The sequence below is a fragment of the Helicoverpa armigera genome, chromosome 14 (assembly GCF_030705265.1).
Source record: "Helicoverpa armigera isolate CAAS_96S chromosome 14, ASM3070526v1, whole genome shotgun sequence".
In the NCBI taxonomy this organism is placed as follows: Eukaryota; Metazoa; Arthropoda; class Insecta; order Lepidoptera; family Noctuidae; genus Helicoverpa; species Helicoverpa armigera.
Window position 1 is genome coordinate 3,446,101 of NC_087133.1, and position 17,086 is coordinate 3,463,186.

The 17,086-nt window shown below is 34.6% G+C and overlaps 1 protein-coding gene across 1 annotated transcript in view; it reads right to left on the minus strand.

Annotated features, from left to right (window-relative positions):
* LOC110380304 (insulin-like growth factor-binding protein-like 1) overlaps positions 1–16,740 on the minus strand; it is a 43,349-nt gene extending 26,609 nt beyond the window's left edge. Inside the window, exon 1 of the mRNA XM_021340252.3 lies at positions 16,570–16,740. The gene's annotated coding sequence lies outside the window, so the exon portion shown is untranslated. The remainder of the gene's footprint in view (positions 1–16,569) is intronic.
* Between the last annotated feature and the right edge of the window lie 346 nt (positions 16,741–17,086).

Consider the following 17,086-nt stretch of genomic DNA (forward strand, 5'->3'; position numbering starts at 1 on the left):
TTAATATGTATTTGTTTGAAAAGTCTTATCAAGATTGTCACAAATGGAGTATTGTACACGATGTTCTAAATTCAAATCACTTTGCCGCTCTAGAGGATAAAAACGACTTTTGCGCTCAGATATCAACGGGTAAAACTACTCTTTCCGAGATGGTAGGATGAAAAATATGTTTGCATGAAACTCTCATGGTTGGACTGTTGAGAATTAGTTTAGACTTTTAGACATACTAACTTTTAGTGAAAGAAACTATACGTATATTTCAAGAAGTCAATGTTATACGCTTTTCATCGTGAAAGAAAGAGGCACAATTTTTTATAAACATCTAGAATAGAAGAAAAAAAAGGGAATATTCTTAGAAACTTTTCAATTGTCTACATGCCTATTACAAAAGACAAACTAGTCTCTTTTCTCAGAATTCTTAGTTTCAATAAAGATTCATTTCTTATATATATTTATTGACCTACTTTTCTGAATAAAAACAACATCAATCCATTTCCACGAAAAGTTACTTATAAAACGAGCCACTCGCGCCTACAACAAGAAAAGTACTTGAAAATGTAGCACAACTACAGCATACGAGGTAAATAAATATCCTTTTGTAAACTAACCTTCACAATTAAGTACACTCAGCGGCACGGAATTTGGCCCAAACAAACACAAGTAGATATCAGCCCAGATAGCTGTTGTAAAATCTAATTTGATATGACATATTGTCAGTCCTTTCGTAATTGTTAAGTAAAATACAGAAAAATGTGTGTCTGTTTAAGTTTTATAACACTAGAAAAAGATTCCGTTGTTGGAACACAAAGCAGAAAGTTAAGTTTAAATTCAGATAGAAATTGCCGAAGTACTAAGCACGTCCCAAAAAATAATGATTATGATCGTTTTTGTTTCTCTTTTTTTCACAATTTGATTTGAAAATTACCCTTACTGCAGCTCAAGTTGCTCAAGTAGTGATGCTAAGACGTCAAGGGCGTACGCAGCGGAAGATGGTTGAAACTTTATGTGCACCGCGTACAAGTTAAAGATATGCATAGAAAATGTATGACCAGACTGGCCTTTACACAAGAAGATCAGAAAATGGGGTGTAAGGTGTTCGTCCTCGCACGACGACCGATTTATCGTACGTGTAATAATGAAAAATCGGTTTCTCACTGCGTTAGAGATACGCCAGCCTTTGCAAACAGCAAGATAAGTCAATGTCCGTAAGTGCACAATAAGAAGAAGGATGGAGGAACGGGATCTGCGTGCTCGAAGACCAACTAGAGGCCGGAACTTCTCCCGCACCATCGCATAGCCATACTTAGGTTTGCAAGAGAACATGCAAAATGGACGCATGACTAATAGAGTAAAATTTTATGGACCGATGAATGCAGAGTCGTCTTAAGAGCTCCAGGCGGCCGTAAACGTGAATGGAGAAAGAGCGGAGAATGGTTTCTTCCCACCACTACCGAGCAAAAACTCGGTTTTCATAGTGGGTCCATCTTGGTTTGGCGAGGCATAAGTTCAGAAGCCCGTACTGAATTATTGGTTGTCGAAAGTCGTCTGAAAACAGTGCGGTATATTGAAGAGATCCTTCAAAATCATGTTTTACCCTATCAGGGATTCATAGGAAGCGAAGAATTTCGTATAATGCAGGACAATGCTCGACCTCACGTAGCTCTTTGCGTAACCGATTACTTGTTCGATGTCGATATTCAAAAATTGGACTGGCCTGCAAGAAACCCAGCCATGAATCCTATAGAACATGTCTGGAACATGCTTAAAAGACAGGTCCAAGCAAGTCGTAACCCACCACGGACTCTTAGTGAATTGAAAACCGCGCTGGTACCTGCCTGGGAGGAGATCTCTCAGGTGGAGATAAAAAACATCATCCAGAGCATGCCAGATCGTATGCAGGTAGTCATCAGATCAAGAGGAAGAAACACCCATGATTAAAATTCGATAACTTTCTGTTTTGTTAAAAATGTTGAATTTAAAAGTTTATGGTGATTATTGCGGTAAAGGACTCTGTTTTCTAACTGAATGAAAATTAATGAAAATCCTCACAATTCTGTTGTATGTGAGTCATTTTCTTTTGGAAAATGAGTAAATTTAACAATTTTAAAATAAAAATTCCGATTTTTCATTTAAATAATGGTTATAAGGCCCAAATGTGCTTGGGCCAGATTCCGTGCCGCTGAGTGTAGAAAGGACACATACAAAGTCGCATAGGACTAAGAACCACTTAACATTACCATCAAACAATAAAGGGAAAACTTACAAACGGTGGACCGCTTAACCTTCCAAGAACTGCCCAAATATTCTGAACAATCATTCCAAGAGTCGTTAACTTAGAACCTCTATCTAAACAGCCGAAACAATTAAGAAAGTTAAGTATTTATGTTAGAACAAAATAAAAGTAGGCCAACGGTCACACGCTTAAAAGCTAACCTAAATATTTTGTGCGTTCAGCGGCCATAAAGGTCTACAAAGACCGGTTTAATAATAAATCAAGCGAGTTAATCGTGAGTCGTAAGCAACAATGGGCTGTGAGGTTGCGTTTTTGACGGCGGCAAGCGGACCTATCTATGAGCCGGGAACGTTAACGTATGCGTTAATGAGGTGCCCTTAGTTCGGTTTACAACGTCTTTGTACGTGGTTTTAGTTGCGTGAGCACAGAATTACCTACTAATTATGTATGTGAGGTTTCTCCTTTGACTGTTTAGACAATGTTGTGTCGCTAATTTGCTATTCAAGTAATTTCGTGGTTCACTAACAGAGTTCTCACAAAATGAACTACAAATTCAAGTTAATTATCTTTTATAAAAGAAAATACTGGTACAATTTAGTTTTCCGAGTTACTTTGATTCATGACTCACCGAAAGTTTCCCTTAGTTTTTCTTCGTGGTATCTAACATTCTGGGAAGTAATTGAACTACAGATGACGTGGCTTAACGCGTTTTAATATCCCAAGAGGTTACTGCCATGACACCGATACAGTTCATTGCTCCTTCATTAATTTCCTGTACTTAGTACAACTTAAATTACAGATAGATTAGGTAAAATTGGATCGGTAATTACGTAGAACTATTAGAACTACTAACTACGGATATCAATAAAATCTATCTGATGTTTTGTTTTCTAAAGATTTTTAGATTAGCCGCGTACGATGCTATAAATTTAGTATGTAAGGAAACTAAGACATAGAAAGGTTATTGAACTCTATTGTGAATGTGCTAGGAAGTCATTATTGCATGTGTAATATAGTTTATTTATGAGCTCGATGCTCGGAGGGAACGTTACACAGACGGTCCCGGTTGTCATAGGAATATCTATGATAGTCGTTACGGGTACAGAAAGCCGGATGTCTTGCAAGTTCGCTGACTTTAGTATTTCAGTACAAGCGAGCAGTTGTAAAGGTTGAATAAAAGTCGGTAGCAATTTAAACTTGTCAAGACATTGCAAATTTCCTTTGAAAAATCAGAAATAGAATTACATAGGTACCAAAAATTGTAGGTATATTATAAAGTAGCGTATCGTACAGTATAGACACAATAACAAATAGATAGACCTAAATATAAAAAAATACTAAATTCAAATTCAAGTCTAGCGCTCCGGAAAATATAATTTAACACTTAAAGATTTCTAAAGTCCAATCCACGATACCTTTACAAAATCTGGCGTTTCAGAAACAATTTTCCGTATTTCACAAAATTTAGAAGCAACGAGCGATCCTGTGGGGACTGGTAATAAATTGGAATATTCGAGACGCTGTATTCCTGTAGGGATGGTTGTCATCAGAATCGATATTCAGGTGTGTAAGACGGGTAACGTATTTATCGGAACACGTTCCGAAATTACTCATGTGGCGGATAGCAACAGATTTAGTACTATAAATAGAATCAGTAGGTACCTACTTTATTAAGATTGAGAAGGACATCCTTTATAGGATGTTTGAGAAGAAAAAAGTATGTTTTGTCATGGATTAGGCAGTTTAACACATAATATAGGCGGAGGAAACAATAGTAATTTTAAAAAGAACAACTGAATTTATTGAAAACTTCCTCTTTTTGGGAAGATGATTGAAAAATTAAATTTATTTTGCTTGTTTGATACGCCATTTATGTTGTCGAAACAATTCAAAACTTTTGAACCCTATTTACAAATCTAACACGATAATGCGGAAATAATACCCCAAACTTGATAAGCGGAACAAATGTCACTTATGTATGTCTTTTGCATATATTCGCCATCAAGTAATTGGAGACTCCACGCGTTACTCTGGTGTCATCATCAGTCATGTCAATGAGGTACAATTTAATTCATTATTAACTCAATAATCACAGAAAGGTCAAAGTTCAATTTGCTGCAATACTTTTTACCTTGTCGTCTTTTCGGCAGCATAAATATTATCTTCACATACTGCAATATACTCTTGAATATTATTTTTTATATTCCACAAGATTTTTTTTGTGTTTTGGAGATACATAAACATTTTATTCTGACTATGTCTCCAGATACGAAAAGGTAATACAAATAATTAACCGGCAACTTAAACATAAAACTCTTTCCACTAAGAAGTTTACCAGCCCGAAAAATACCAAAAGGTTTTACCCATAAACGTCAAGTAAGCAGGAACTTCCGTCGGGTAACCCCTTTCTGTTGACACAGCAAGGGGTAATTGTGAAATTGGGGATGAATTCAGCTATTGACGTTAAATGAGAATGGTTTAACGTAAGCTAAGTTGACTGCAAGTCGTTGAAGAAGTACGGTTTTATTTATTAAGCAATATTTATATTTTAATAACATTTGAATGCGTTTATTGACTGCTAAGTTCCACAGCATCCGTTCAGAATTAGTTTACGCATCCGAATGAAAAGTAAAGTTTTTAGGTAGTAGTATACGGTAGCATATATACTTAACACTGAAATTAGATTGACCTATCGGACCAGTAATTCCTGCGATTGATGTGTATAACATGGCTTACAAATACCGTTTAGGTATCTACAGCTTTTCAATATTAGAGTTAATTCATATAAAGAAAATAATTCAAATAAACGCCACTAACTAGAATAATTGTGAAAAGTACCTACTCTTCTCATGACTTTGAACAGTTTGCCCTTAGGTTTTCTACGTACAAAGAATTAAGTAGCAGAACTTAATTCAAAACTCACCGTCAGAACATAGGAGAACAAAAATTATGTTTTGATGTAAACTTTTTATAAGCGTGTTAATGACGTGAGAAAAGTGAATTGTTTTTGAAAGTAGCCGTGTTTTATAGCTTCATTTTTTGAACTATGAGCTAGTTCAAGTAGCTAGAGTATAAGCGCATTAGTCGTTAAAATCGATACAAATCCCCAAAATATTGAACTAGTTCCAATATTAGTTGACCAAACATAATTGACCGGCAAAATTGTTTGCTTGCGGATTTAAGCTTTCGTCTCATACATCCATGGTTCAGTGTATTCTAGACTCTATTGCAATAGTGTAGGACTGATTTTTGACGTAGCGCTTAATTCTTTTAACTTCTACCTACTTGAAATCATAAACATGGGAAATATTGGTTCGATTATCGCATTATATCGACATCTTGCAATTACGATTTCTGTTCTAATTCTTAGTACCTATGTTTTTTCCTCCTGCTTACATAAAGATAGGTATAAATATTAGTTCGGTTCATAAAATATGAAACTCCCACATTACATAATTATAAAGTAATTCCACCGAAACACAATAATGAAAAATAATGGAGAAAACATAATAATAATTTTGTTCTATAAATATTTCGATTCACAACATGACCTCATTATTATCATTTCCAAATAAATACGAAACAATACAGTTTTGTTTTAACAGACGCTATTCAAATACGTTTTCAATTAGACAATGTGTACAAATATATGTTTCAGTGTTTGGTACCTTTAGGATATGTATGTAGTCAATTATGAAACTATTACTCTAGACAATATACTAACAAATTCTATATGGAATAGTAGAGCGGCAAACTCAACATCCTAAGTATATCTATAAACTAATACAGTCAAATATAAGTTTACTTTGTATATAGGGGATAATTTAATACGAAATAATTAAGACGATTCAGTCACGCCTCATATCTGTCTTACTGTGCAGCATTTCAATCTTAAGTATTATACTTCCTTGCTTAAAAACGGAGAAGGAAAAATCCTCCTTGTACACTTATTATTTTATCATAAGCCATAAAAAAGGAACGGCAATCAAACATTTTCGAAATTCAAATCATATTTACATGCCAACGCGGCAAGTATGCTTAAATCATAAAGCAGAGGATCGCATCGTTCAAAATTCAAGCGTATCAAGAAGGAATGAATTTCTCCCCATTTTCCTTTTTCATCAGCGTACTAAATAAAGCCGTATACAAATCAGATTACATTTCGAGTTCGTTAAACCCCCATTCGGGGAGGTGCTGGCTGATTGGAATTCTGACTATAAAGTGCACTCTAACAGAAGCCAGAATTTTCAAAATCCTATGACTGATAGACGTTTGTAATTTTATTGCGAACAGCCGAGCAGTTTCATTTGTGAGTACGTAGCTTTATAAAGACTTCATCGTCGTGATTGGATTATTTTTGTGAATTTAATCATTTTATTTTTCGAGGTTTTATTTAATCTTTATTATGTACTTTTTAATCTGTATAAATCAGGTTTATTAAAAGCTACTATTTAATTTTAAATTGAGAGCTGACTTAACGCAAATTTGATTGTAATAACAAGTAATGCCAGATCAAAATACTACCAACATTTACTATAAACATCAAGTTGTAATGAAAATTTTATAAATTAATGAAAGGTACCTTTCTAAGAAGAATCCCAATCTCTTGAACCTATTTCTACGAAATTTTATTTGAGAGAACTTAATTCCTGGAGAAGAGCATAGATAATTTAAAATACCTTTAGAGGTTCATGAAAAAAAAAAACTGCTTTATTTATACAGATTAGAATCGGGAAATGGCTAGAAGAAAACATGGAGCACATACATATAAAAACCTGAAGGCAACCGAAAATAATGTAGGTGACCTATCATCATAAATTCATAGTCGTCAGCTTTAGCTTTCACCACGAAGCAGAAATAAATCTTTAACCCTTTCCTCACGACGCAATTTTACGTCCCATAACTCAGTATGTACCATGGAGAACAAAATGTCTAGCGAAGATTTCATAATGCAAAATCTCCTAAGAAAGTAGCGCGCCAAAATGCAGCTGTACGGGAAACAAGGAACGTTGCTAGCTCCGCACTTACATGACTTCTTTGGAACCCGCCTATTGTTTTCAAAATAAAATCACCAATCAATCAAGACCAATCTCTGACAGATTAAGTTGTTTTGATTTGATGAGGAACCCCGAATGCCTCGCTAGTTCTAGTTACTGATCACGCCTGCCTTACGTTACATTGACCTACAAGAATGCGCCTGACCTACCTTCCTTAGGGCGCCTTCGCTATCTTTCATTCCTCCGTGGTACGTACCTACCTACGCAAAAGTCATTTCAATTTGTATGGGACCACAGCAAAATAATAAGGAATTCAAATAAGAAAGAGCAACATTTCTGAAAGGAAATATTTCGGTGGCAGCGTGAAAGGGTCGCATTATTGCTGTGTCGGATAGGGTTAAAAATAAGTTGACCTTTGTTATAAATATCTAAAAGCCCAATAAAGATTTGCCTAAAAGACCTTAAACTATTCATTTCCCAGAATATCAATACATAGGTTACTTCATAAAAATATTTGACGTCATGAAAGTGGTAATAAGAAAATTGAAAATACCAAGAATTTGTTGGTATTCAACAAAAAAATACCCTTCTTACCCTTCATCACTGACTGTTTTTTTTTTGTAAAGTAAAGGTACAACCTAATTTAGTAGTTACGTATATCGATAATATAGTTAATAATGTTACTACTAATATACTTGCTATATACAGGGTGTTTGGCGCATGGACCGACAAAAATTTTTGGGGGATTCGTGAGGCCATGTACTAGTTTTCACTCATAGACCCAATGTCCTATATGTCACTGTATTCGAGATACGATTTTTTTTGTTTGTTTTTAAAAATTACCGGAACTATCACCTTTAAAACGCTATAACTTTTCAGTCTGTTGTCGAATTTACACCAAATCACTTTCATTGCGTTCTCTGATGTATTATTATTCCAAATAAAACATAAATTCATAGCACTAGATGGAAAAAAAATACTTGTTGAGCTTCCAAACTCTTAAAAATGAAAAAACGTATGAAAAATGTCAAATTCAAAATTAATTATAAAAAAGTAAAGCTTTTATGAACTTCGTTTAATAAAAAAATTGCCTACTTAATACCCTTTCCAACGATATGCCACATGGGTGTGAAATCATTAATAATGTCGTCAAAATCAGAGCAGGAACGAACACGCACTCTAACGTCTCTAACAACGAACCCGTTTGATAGAACAATGGTAAGCAGGTAATTGGCAGGTAAACTGCCTGTCTCTTTCTTACGCATGAAAAATATCTCTTGTCTTTGTCTATCATTGGGTTGGAGTTTGTTATGTGATCCTTGTTTAGTCGAGATTTGACTATCTCTGCTATCGGAAGTGTCCGTGTATTTCACGTTTTCCTATTTCGTTGTTTTTTGTTAAAGTTTGTTTTTGTTAAGTTTTGTTTGTTGAACTTTTCTGTTAAACTGTTGGTGTATTCACCGTGCTTGTTACAATGCCTAACTTCAGCAACGAAGAGTATGCTGACATGTTGTTGGCATATGGCAGCGCTAATTGTAACGCTCGTGAAGCGCGTAGAATTTACCAGCAGCGTTATCCTAACCGGCGTATACCACACCACGAGACGTTTGCTACAACCTATCGACGTCTGAGGGAGACTGGAAACATAAATTTCCAAGAGCCTCGCGTTAATGTGAGGCAACATAATGTTGTAATTGATGAAAGCATTTTGCAAGCTTTTGATGAGGATCAACGACAAGTATTCGAGTTGTAGCTGAAAGACTTCACTTGTCGGTTTGGAAAGTTTGGTCAGTTCTTCGGGAAAATGGAAAGCATGCGTATCACTACACTTCTGTTCAAGGTACGTTAAGTACTTTATTTATTTTATCAGGCGAAATCGTAAAACTAAATTTTGAACCAGTTATCTTCGACCTTATTGTGCTGAAATTTTGCACCCAAAAAACTTGTATTTTAAAATGGTTTTAACCATACACTTATTTTAAACGTTTACAAATATCCTTGTAGCTTTACTGGTTCGTTTTCAAATAAATACCTAGTAACTTTTATTTTTCTAATTTTATCTTTTAAATTTATGTTAGTTTTGCCATTCAAAAGTGAATTTTACCAGTCTTTAATGGATTGTTCTAGGTCTCATAGATGATGATCACAGGAGACGGCTCGATTTTTGCCGATTTATGATGCATACGGACGTAGATGATACAAATTTTTTAAAAAGAATTTTGTGGACTGATGAATCCAATTTTAATCACGAGGGAATTGTGAATCTCCACAACCTTCACCATTGGGCGCAAAAGACAAAATCCCGCAAGAAAAGACAAAGTTCCTTTCAAACTAAGTTTAGTGTAAACGTTTGGGCGGGGTTATTGGAAGACACCTGATCGGTCCACATTTCTTACCAGAGCGCCTGACCGGAGAAAATTATTTGAATTTTTTACTCGAAGATTTACCTGAATTGGTATTACCAGTATTAGATGGAGAACCAATTATTTTCCAAAATGATGGCTGTCCAGCACATTACCAGCGAGACGTGCGAGAACATTTGGACAACTGTTTTCCAAATTCATGGATCGGAAGAGGCGGCCCAATTCCTTGGCCTGCACGTTCACCAGACCTGACGCCCTTGGATTTTTATGTCTGGGGCCGTGCAAAAGAAATTGTGTATGCGACTGAAGTACCCACAAGAGAAATTTTAATCGAAAGAATAAATTGCGCCTTTGAAATTATGAAAGCAGAAATGCGACTGAGGACGACGACTGTAGAAATTAGAAAAAGATGCCGTGCATGCATTCGCAACAGAGGCAGTCATTTTGAACATAATTTATAACTTAAATTTAATTAAAACATTTTAAAACATTTTTGTGTTTTCATTACCCTGGCACTGGTTAATGTGTACCTTTAGGTTTGTGACGACATTATTAATGATTTCACACCCATGTGGCATATCGTTGGAAAGGGTATTAAGTAGGCATTTTTTTATTAAATGAAGTTCATAAAAGCTTTTACTTTTTTATAATTAATTTTGAATTTGACATTTTTCATACGTTTTTCATTTTTAAGACTTTGGAAGCTCAACAAGTATTTTTTTTCCATCTAGTGCTATGAATTTATGTTTTATTTGGAATAATAATACATCAGAGAACGCAATGAAAGTGATTTGGTGTAAATTCGACAACAGACTGAAAAGTTATAGCGTTTTAAAGGTGATAGTTCCGGTAATTTTTAAAAACAAACAAAAAAAATCGTATCTCGAATACAGTGACATATAGGACATTGGGTCTATGAGTGAAAACTAGTACATGGCCTCACGAATCCCCCAAAAAATTGTGTCGGTCCATGCGCCAAACACCCTGTATACTTGCAAGTGGACCACTTATAAGATAAGAAAGAAAACCTAATTATCAAAGCAACTGTACTGATGTTTTCCAAGCTCAAACATAAGAAATAAAATATATTCTTTTGTACACAACAAAAGTGTCGTAATTAATAGCTTGTTATTCTTTTGGTGTGTATGTTATTATAACAGATATCTGAGTATCTTTATCAATATCACACGTATATTTTTAGGTATCGATAATTATATTGTATGTTTACAAAACTTACTTTTATTGTAATCAATTTAATTGCTCGACTAAGCACTCCTTTTTAATTCAACATGAAAATGCCTGGTATCGCAATTACACTAACATAAGAATTAGTAGTATAAGTATTTGGATTGGTCCAGTAGTTCCTGAGATTAGCGCGTTCAAGTTAAACAAGAAAAATCTTTAGCTTTTTAAGGTATATCTATAGGCCTAAGTCAAGGCCCGAGAGCCTCAAGGACCAGGACCCAGGCCTTGCCAGGCAGGCCCTCACCGCTGCTAACCCACAGCGCGAGGGGTCATTTGATGATATTTAACGTCGGAAAAAAAAGGTATATCTATAGGCCATGTATATTATAGGTATGTAGCCTGAAGGTAAATGTGTTTCTATTTGGTTATATCATGAACACTTCCGACTCGTATATTATGTAAGCTGGTCATGAAATATCATATATGTAATATGTTCTAAATGAAATTAAAAGAATGAAGTGTTTAACTACAGCCTAAGGCACAGTTTTACAGACAGGAAACCCACTTCACTCAGATACGTTTCTCTCATGCTAGATCTTGTAATATTATGCCTTCAAGCTAACTAACAATTAGATATAATTATATTATTCTTAGTGGATTAGTAGAACGCCAAGAGGTAGCTTTATGATGGGAATTATATATTAATTCTGGAAAATGGCTGTTGCTAAGAGCATTGTTATTAGGCTAGTGGGTTGGACGATACGTGAGATGAGAATTCACTAGTATAAATTGAAGTAATATTATATTTTGCGAGAATGTTCTGTAAATGAGGTTTCGGCTCGTTATAGTTTGGATTTTTAATTTCATTTCAGATTTCAGGATAGGTAAGTAAGTATAATTCTAAGTTTTCTTTGTCCAATCGACCAAATAAGTGTTTATTTATTTATTTATTTAAAGCTTCTGCACATTTCGTACAAGGCGGACTTAACGCCATAGGCGTTTTCTGCCAGTCTGCCTTTGGGTGGTGGAGAAATAGCTGTGGTAGGTAGGTGTTTACTTATAAACATTTCTCTTTTCTCTCACGCAGCATGCCAATGTCATAAAACCTTTTTACAAGCCTTAATGACACACCTCTTTTGTCCAAATAAAATTTATACCAGGAACCACAGACTCCGCACGTGCATTTGTTATCATTAAACTAATGAGTTAAGAATAATTTATCCGTTTTACAATTTATACTTCCACCGCAAATGAGTTTCCAAACACAGTTATTATAATAACATCCCGGAGCATCATAATTTAATTGTAACTGTATTAATTATCTAAATGAACGCTTTAGAAGATCCGAGAGCCGAATCGCTTCAGTCTAGATGTTCAAAGGGTACGTCCAAAACATTAGAACTTTATTCACAAAGGTTTATTTTCAGTCTATTCGCATGTGAAATTAACTCTACTATCCAACGAACAAAATTTTAACTTTATTTTGGCGTGTGGTTAAAAACGTGGCTACATCGCGCTTGTGGCGGCCCGCTGAATATTTCAAATATGCCAAATACGTAATTTTGAGGAGCGCGGAATGTTCAACCTTTCATGTTAATATTAAAATATGTTAATCATGGCATTACCATGTGTTGCCTTACCCCTGTATGCAGCTGTGTTTAATGTGTGTATCGGAAAGCCGTTGTAACGCGCCCACTGCATAATAACTTTAGGTCGCGTTTCAGATAAAAGTATAAGGCAGATTAATACTCTTTGTCTGTTCCGTTTATTTACCTTTATCTCTTTAATCTATGAACAGATTTGAAAAGGATTTTGGCTTTGTTGTAAATAAACATAAAAGTGTGGGTGGTTGTATTTTCAGATTTCAGAAGCCAAAGCTTTGATGTTGGATTAGCGAGTTTTATACGATCCATGTTTTGATTTTATTATTAAATTAGGTAATACTGTTCTGAATATCTATCTACATATATATACGTATGGCTTAATCATTGCTTTTACACTAAAAAAAACGCAAAAGAAAACTGATACTTAATAAAGAAAAAAAATATTTAAAAAATATAATTTTAAAAACATGCATTAATAGACTACCTATCACATATCGACGGATTTGAAATTCAGTCAATTTAATTTATGAAAAGAACCTGCAGTTAATTTACATTAGCTGTACGAAACAAATAAACAACTTCATTTCGGGCAATCTGTTAACATATTCCAATTCAATCTTTTCCCATGAATACACTAATTAAACAAATCAACTAAAACACCGCTAATGAAATAATTTCCACAATAACACAATCATGTATATTTGAGCGACGTCGATTTGAATACATTATTGTCTAAAACATACATTAGATATATTCAAAGTAACATACTTAACGGCCGAAGTTATTACACATTCATATGCAAGAGTATAGCGGGCACTCAAATAAATGAACAAATAATTGAATTTCCACGTCAAAATCAAAATCATTTTCCATTTTCGAATTGTTTTTGTTTTTGACCAAAGTGGTTCTATTTTTGAATTGTTTGAATTTGTATATTGATATGTTTGATTTTATAGGAAATAAATTGTTAATGTTAAATATAAAACTGTTTTAATTCAGATTTATATGAAACAGTGATAAATAACTGGAAATCAGATGTATGTAGGTACTATATGTTGTCTTAACTATCCTGGTTGTCTTAGTCTGTGATCTGTCACTGTACTTATTAAAAAAAAGATAAGAAACTAATTAAAACAGAAAAGTATTCTATGGCATGAATATAATTTTATAGTACTGTGTCTGATTAAATTTTTAAAGAATTAAAGAAAAATCCTGTAAGTAAAAGATTTTGTTACAGTAATTTCTAAACTGTATAGCATTTCATAACAGTAAACAGACCGTACTAGCGAACCATAAATCTAGAGATGTGAGAGCATTTTCCTCTCACAGATAAGAGACATTTATCTTTTTGACACAAGTTAAACGCTCCTATATGTTTCATTATGAACTTCTTAAATGATTAATGTAACAATAAATTATTATGGTTACCACTCGTTTATATAAAAAAAACAATTATAGGTAATAATTATGGTATAATTAAAAATACACTGTCCTTATTTAATTACCAGCAGTTTTGAAGTGGTAACTGCTATCGGTATGTGAATAAACTATAGCGTGACTATAGCCTATCTTACTTTGGAAAAATGTAGCCACTCAACAGAAAGAAGAAAAGATTTTTCAAATTGGTGTGTGAGGACAGTTATTAACAAACAAACACAAAAATGTTTCTTCTTTATTATATCTTTAGTACCTATACATGATTCGACACTAAACTATGCTCCTAGCAATAAAATTACGATTCTGATATTTATTCGCACTTAAGTCTTCAAAACAAAACACGATCTGTCCGTCTGTCGATCACGTCAAGCATGACTTAGCATGGACATTGACGGTTTACCCGCATGCTAATGCTTGATACAGCATATCATGATACCGTGACTGCCTTAATAGGCAACTAAGGGATTATATCAGAATACCGTATGCTGAACACTGAACACTAATAGCTTAATGCTGGCCAATCCAATTTGCCTTAGGTGTTCAGATGTCAGACTGAAGTCTGAACATAATGGATGGTGTAACTTGTATGCTTGGGGTAACAGTCTTTTGTTTTGTGTTTAAATGATAATTTGAGATTTATGTGGAAGGATATAAGGATATATGAATAGGTGTATGAAGCAAGAATATAATATTATAACTTATATGTGTCCGTAATACTAGCTTAGTTTGACAACGGCACGAATTTAAACAAAAAAGTCACCATGAAGCCGATTGTTTCTAATTGAAGAAATAATTACTTTAAAAAGTTTCGTAAAGCACATCAACAAAAGTTGTATATAATGCTTTCTACTTTCAGTTTAATATTTTTAAGAATGTTGATACTTACAGTGCCTACAGCACCAAATATATATAGGTAAATCACCAGCGCTCAAACAGATTAAGTATAAAATATTTTCACAACAGAAACTTTATCAATTCAATAGCAATATTGTGATCACAAACCGAACCTATCGATTTGTTACTAACAGAATAAGTTATGGAGTTCTCACGAAACGGCTTTTAACACGTTGCAATGCAAAATGTGTTTCCCATATTTCAGGAATATTCCTTAATAAATATACTCTAAAAATTACGATAGAATATCGTAATGGATGCAAAACGCGGAAAAACTTCACAACATAATCATGGATGCTTAAAAAACATTTTCACATACCACTTGAAAAGTTCCACGAAACAACCTACAGTTTTATCATTTCTCTAACGAAAATATAAACTATACCTCTAAAATGCCATCGCATCACAAAACAATACAACGGTATTCTATCGCAGATTTCTATAGAAATACAACAAAGCTGATATCTGCGAGCGGCACCAGTTAAAATTGGAACCGGACCTACTATTATTAAAATAGCTAAAGTACCACTCAGAAATGCTATTTCAATCATGCCTATTATCTACGTTCTCTTTATTAAAGCTAAATTATATTGTCTGCTCTCACTGCAATTAAATGACAGTAATTGATAATGAAGTCTGACTGTTTCGTAGGGCGCGTTAAACTATAAGTACCGGCTGTCATTCAACATCTTTGGCAGTCATTACGCGTAGTCAGAAGCCAGTTAGTAGGACAACCTGTCATACCATGGTATTGGGTTGCCCGGGTAACTGGGTTGAGGAGGCCAGACAGGCAGTCGCTCCTTGTATAACATTAGTACTCCGGTTCATCAGATTAGACTGGAAGCCGACCTTAACTTAGTTGGGAAAAGGCTTGAGAGATGATGATGGATCGAATATGAAGTCTCTAAGAAGGAATAAGTATGATAAATCAAAACAAAAACATAACGCTACGGTCCCCAGGGTAACAGCAGGGTAACAACAAGAAACAAACAATTTTGTTTGTTCCTTTTGGAACAAATGGGAATATTTGACTGTATTTTTCTGTCAATAAATATGAAAGGTTGCTGCGAGTTTTTCTATGCCAATAACATGTAAGTCCCCCGTGCCGTGGGAAATGTAAATATGATTGTATTCGTAATATTGGATAGCGCAATGGATTTGAGACGAATCTGTTTTTTTTGATGCCGAAGACACAAGCGGATGTTGTATGGCATAACAAGGTAAACGAGATTTTTTATTAAAATGTGATTTGTAATGACAGTTTCAGTTGGGCTTGGCAGGTTCTATAACAAATAACAAAAGACCTATATTTTCTTATGTATTGTTATTATCTTAATAATTTTATGAAGCACTACAGTTAACATCTGCTGTTTATAAAATATATCTTTATGACGTTTGCCAAAAACATGCAGGTGTAACAATTTATACGTAGTCGCCTACAAACATCTGCAATACAAAATTCACCGCATGTGAGTCTGCGGTACTCATAATAAACCAAATAACTTACAAAGCTAATACCACAGTAAATTACTCCCTAAGATAGAGCTTTATACATAACATTGTTTAGTTACCAGTCGCTAGATAAGGGATTAAATTAACTGCAACACTTCATAATCCAGGGGTAGGTTTACGCGCGGAAAAGGTCGGGTTGCATTATTTACGAGAACTCGAAACCTCGCCTAGAACATTTAACAACCCTATCAAACACTATCCGCACTCAAAAAGCAGATCAATGACAGTTAAAATTATTTATTTAAAACCGTCCAACTTCAAATAACTTAAACCATTACATTATTAAAGAGCTACTATCACACACAACTGTTATAATTAAACAAAAATACTTCAAAGAAAATTACCTTGGTAAAGTTCAATACATCCGATGTTCACAATAGGGCTGGCTCACTAAACAAACAGCACACGGTTATATAATGAACGGTCGAACTAACACGTCAGGGTCGTAATTTCTGGAGCAGCACGACCGCCCCTCACGGCGGACCGAAGGATACTGAAACACGTCAACGTGAACGCCGGCAACCTCGCGAAGAACGGTGTGAAATGCGCAAGTCACGCGGAGCTTAACTTATCTACCTACTTTTGAAATTCAAATTGTCATTTACTCGGTCTTATTATACATACAGTATACACGCAAAGTGGGGACCGCCGTTTGCTGAGGATAAATTTCCGCTATGCGGGTCTACGTGTTTTCTGGATCCGACCTCAAAATTCTGTAGTGAGGTTACTTTAATAAATCACTTGGAATATTTTCATTGTTAGTTTTTTGGGAACGAATATTCGAGTACTAGATAGGTACTCACGATTTACGAATGACTATTTTTTCGTAGCATCGTAGCGTCGTAGGCCATTCGTAGCATC